We start from the raw sequence: 5,167 nt of genomic DNA, 5'->3' as shown, positions 1-5,167 counted from the left end.
ACACAGGAGAAAATAGCAGCAAAGGGCAACGTTTAATTTTTTTTTAATATATCACTCACGAATTTTATTTTAACCCCTTTCAAGCATAGTTATACTTAGAATCTAGCCAGGATATTGAGTGCAACAGGTACTTATTATACATAATTGTCTACTGCTATTTATAGTAGCATTTCACAAATCAAAAGTAAGGTTAAAGAAATGATCAGAGACAGCATTTTTATAACAATATTAAAGAGGCAAACCAGTTTTATACTACTAGCAAAATCCTTGGCACAATTTTTAAATATTTCACATGACTATAGGGCTGGCCATTTTTTTGCTCAGAAATATTTTAAAAGCTATTGAGAAGACTGACACTGCTACCACTTTGTATAGCAACCCTACCAATCTTCTGGAAACGTATTCTAATGACAGTAGAGGATAAATTATTCTTTGATGCAACTTAAACTTTACTGATCTTAGTTTTTTTTATTCGCTGATTAATTCAATAAAGTAACAAAACTATGGCAACCCTAGCAGCAAGTTTCATATATCTCCGTCTAGTTAATTAATTTTTATTATAAATGTATTTTATGAATAGAGCGAAGCTGCTCCGGCATGGCATGGCATCACATTCGCCAACTTTCACATCCATAATTAAGATTAATAGAAAACATTTCGCAGTAAGTATTTCGTTTGGTGTTTTTAAACAAAATACCAACATATTTTCCTTCAAGATAGCAGAAATAAGTGCTTAAAGATACTTTTTATAGTGCACGGTTGGCTTGGTGGCTGGGCAACCGGCTGCCGTGCAACGTGTAGCGGGTTCGATTTCCGCACGGAGCAACTCTTTGTGTAATCCACAAATTGTTGTTTCGGGTCTGGGTGTTATGTGTATGTGAACTTGTATGTTTGTAAACGCACCCACAACACAGAAGAAAATTTTAGTGTGGGGTAACGTTTTTAAAAAAGAGAAAGGGTCAAGAGTCTGACACTCCCTCTCGCCTCACCGAGGCGGGAGAAGTCATTGGATGATCTTCCCCCCTTAATAAAAACCTGTTATGATTTATTTATGTATACAGGACTTCTATATTCCAATAGAGCACTATTGATGTCATTTGATGATCTGATATACATATCCACAAGCGTGATACACCAATGATATGACATGAGTGGGGATGTGATACCCCACGAGGTATAATGTATGGAACTGTGAAAGTTCAGTTATTATTTCGATCAGTTTTGAAGAGCAGTGCAGTGTGGGCAGTGTATGCAGTGCATTTTGAAAATAAACAGTGATTGCATTTTGTGCATGGATTGAAGTGCAGTGGCTATACAAGTGGGTAATGTTTGGCAGTTATTTTTACGTTTTAGTTATGAGTATGTTATTAGTTTTAAATTATTCAGATGTTTTTTCTAAAGGTAGCATAGACCTTTTTAATATATAACTGAAGAGTTTGTGTGTCTGGACGCGTTAATCTCAAGAACTACTAGTTCAATTTGAAATATTTTTATGTTGGGTAATCAATTTATAGAGGAAGGCTATAGGTTATAGAAAATCACGCTGCGATCAATAGGAGCCGAGCAGAGCTAGTGAAAGCGCAAAAATAGGAGGTGTTCCCATAAATTGACGTAAAAAATATTTATCTTATAATCATCATCATCATTTGATGATCATCATAGATTTATCTAAAGGAGAACGAGACACTTGTATCATAGACTACCTACTTTTCATTAGAATACGTCATAGATGTGTTTCGCGAACGCATAGCACCATGTAACACACTTGCATAATTTCGCCAAATTAAAAAGTGAAATCGTCTCTCTCTCTCTCTCTCTCCATTATGCATCTTTTGATTTTGTTTTTAATAGCATACAAACAGTGACTGTTTATAATATCAGATTATGTGCTGTTCATAAATCTTGATGTTCTTTCCTTTTGATTATATAACTGTCTGCCTCGTTGTTTCGTCGGTCGAGTGACCGCAAGCGCGAATGCTGAGTAGAAGGTATCGGGTTCGATTCTCGGGTCACAATTCCGGTCTGACAAGTTTACTGGCACGGTGATTAACTGCCGGAATAATTAAGTGTTGGCGAAAACAGTATTTATAGAATTCAGCTATATTTATATTTAAAAATGCGTGCTATCTGTCGAACTGGAATGGGGAGTAATGGGCTGTCCAATGATTTGACTCTAGCTAATTATTTTTTGCATAAACTGGACCTCACATTTTATTATCTGCTGAGTGGGAATAACGGTGGCCTTATTGTCTCAGACTCAGATATTCACATCATCAGTATCATCAGCCTATAAGTGGCCACTGCTGACCAAAGCCTCTTCTCACACGGAGAAGGTTTGAGCATTAATCACCACGCTTGCTCAATACAGGTTAGCGATTTAAAACTTATAATTAGAAATTATAAGCCCAGGTTTCCTCCATCGTTTGTCAATGTTGTCTAAATAATATAAGAAAGTACCTACATATATTTCGCATTCCTTCACATAACATAAGAAGCGGCCTTTTAAACCACTTAGCCACCACGATATATTGATATATAGTGTCTCATATGAATACCAATTTATCCATAAATTAATTATAGAAATCTTTTAAGGTAAATATTTCTTTGTCCTGACTCCTGACCAAGTGACTACTGACATTACCCAACCAGGTCGAGGTGAGTCAAGTATTGAGTGTTGAAGTAAAGACCGGTCAATAATTTAGTTTACAATATAAGGCGTCAGCTCACCATCAACTAAAACTCGATCTCGGTCAAGTTTGCAGTGACATAGTACACATAAGTAGTTATACATATACAAACAAACAAACATATATAATCTTGTTATAAATACCATTAAAATAAAACCCATCGTACACCTACCTACCACCTAAATCAACTTTTACATTTTTACGTTCACATTAATTACGAGCTAGTTACAAAAACTCGTGTCGATCTCATAAAAATTAAGAGGCTGTTCACGGCGCCACTAACAGTCACATAAAATACTTATAGCGTAGGGTCCACCCACAAGGTGGACAAACGACCTGATTAACTTGATGATTAACCTGATTAACCGGAGCTATCGGTCTACCTAGCGGGTTTACCGGGGCTCCGGCTCGAAAAGCAGCAGTAGGAACGGGGTGGTTTTTAGTCCGTAAGAGTCCAACACTCCCCTCTCACCTCACCCATGGCGGGAGAAGTCATTGGATGATATTCCCCCTAAAAAAAAAGGGAGCGCTAGATGCAAGTCGCGTTCAACCGGCTTATCTGGAAGTCATTGGGGAGGCCAATAAGCGGCACTGAACGTCTTATGGCTGATGTGACGATGATGATGAAATGACTTACAAAATATATAAACTTCGCTAGTTCCACCCCTGCTTCTCCTGTGTACGACTTTACGATGCTCCCAGTAGATGTGTCGATTTTTCCTGCATACAAAACTTGTCCTAACAATATCAAATAAGACAAACATATAATTCATTTCATTAAATAATTAATTCGTTTCAGTAATTCATTATAATAAACTAAGCCGGTAAACGAGCAGACGGATCACCTGATGGTAAGCAATGGCAGCATAGACACTCAAAACACCGGAGGCGTTACAAACGCGTTGCCGGCCTTTTGGGGGTTTGGAATTTAAGGGTTGTTGTTGGGGAATCGGAGATTGGTAAGATTGGAAAGGGGGCAATTAGGCCTCCGGTAACCTCACTCACACAACGAAACAGTTGTTTCACGTCGGTTTTCTGTGAAGCCGTGGTATCGCGTGGAAGCATTCTCCCACAGTTAAAAAACCTCGGTTAATCTTACATTACCATCTTAAAGGTATTCTAATGTGTATTTTACGACAGGGAACTAAAACACACGTGTGAATCACGCGGCTGGAATTAAGTATGTTTATTGTCATTCACATTTTTTTTAATTATAATAAATAACATACTATGTACTTAACTTAAACAAAAACCAGAAATTAAATAATATTGTAATTAGGAGATGAATATCATCGCATTGCGCACTGTGCAAATGAACAGTGTGTAAATATTCTAATTCAACATCATCATGACATCATGCGGTTTACGGAAAGACAAAGGTTTCTTTATGTATATCAGGTAAAATTCTCAAATTAGTGTAATAACAATAATCCCAACAATATTGTTATTTTTGGGTCTGGGTGTCAGGTGTATACAGTGTAAACTCAAACTCAATTCATTTATTGCTGTAAAATTGTATGTTTGTAAACAACGATACAGCTTTTCTGAAAAATGCTGTATTTAAGAAATAATTGGTCAATCATTATTTTGTTAACTAAATACTAATTAATAATTTGGCTGAGTGTACATAATTACCTACATGTAGTAGAAAAACCTTCCGCCTACACTTTTTAAAATCGTCTACTTTTGGTCTAGATATAAATAAACTGGTATTTGCATTCATTCTAACTCGATGCAATTATTTCATAAGACGACTTGCACACATCCTTTCAAAACATCAAACTATTTATAGCAGTCCTTTCTAAATATTTCATCGTTGACCAAAATGATTTATTTTTATCATTAACACAGTATAATTTATAGTTGATTAATATAAAAAAAAATAGGATAATTTATGCAAACACTTGAAACAACGTGTTTATCTATACATATAATAAAATCGTAGAAAAGTGCTGTCTGTACATTGAAAATAAAAATAAAAAAAATAGCAGGGGTTATTGTTATGTCGATGTCGAACCCAAAAATGTAATTAACTTTTTTTTTGTCTGTTTGTCTGTTTGTCTGTTTGTCTGTTTGTCTGTTTGTCTGTTCGTCTGTGCGCGCTAATCTCAGAAACGGCTGATCCGAGTTGGATGCGGTTTTCACGAATATATTGTGGGATGCTTAAATTTACATTTAGTGTTTGTTTCATGTCAATCGGTTCATAAATAAAAAAGTTATGTCAAATTAAAGAATCACGTCGAACATTCTATGCTTATACCATTAATCTCCGCAACTATTTGACGGATTTGGTTGAAATTTGGTACAGATATAGTTTAGAACCTTAGAAAGGACATAGATATATTTTTATTTCAAAAATCAAAAAATAAAACAAAAATAAAATAAAAATAAAATAAAAATAAAATAAAAATAAAATAAAAATAAAATAAAAATAAAATAAAAATAAAATAAAAATAAAATAAAAATAAAAATAAAATAAA

The 5,167-nt window shown here is 34.9% G+C and overlaps 1 protein-coding gene across 2 annotated transcripts in view; it reads left to right on the top strand.

Moving 5' to 3' along the window:
- The first annotated feature begins 1,174 nt into the window (after window positions 1–1,174).
- LOC118280795 (facilitated trehalose transporter Tret1) overlaps window positions 1,175–5,167 on the top strand; it is a 22,649-nt gene continuing 18,656 nt past the window's right edge. Inside the window, exon 1 of one of the 2 annotated variants that reach the window (XM_035601169.2) lies at window positions 1,175–1,318. The gene's annotated coding sequence lies outside the window, so the exon portion shown is untranslated. Of the gene's footprint in view, window positions 1,323–5,167 lie in introns of both variants that reach the window. The other variant, XM_035601170.2, reaches the window with a different exon arrangement.

This window comes from Spodoptera frugiperda, chromosome 16, assembly GCF_023101765.2.
Source record: "Spodoptera frugiperda isolate SF20-4 chromosome 16, AGI-APGP_CSIRO_Sfru_2.0, whole genome shotgun sequence".
Classification (NCBI taxonomy): Eukaryota; Metazoa; Arthropoda; class Insecta; order Lepidoptera; family Noctuidae; genus Spodoptera; species Spodoptera frugiperda.
The sequence above is the reverse complement of the archived record's forward strand: the minus strand, read 5'-3'. Positions and strand labels throughout refer to the sequence as shown.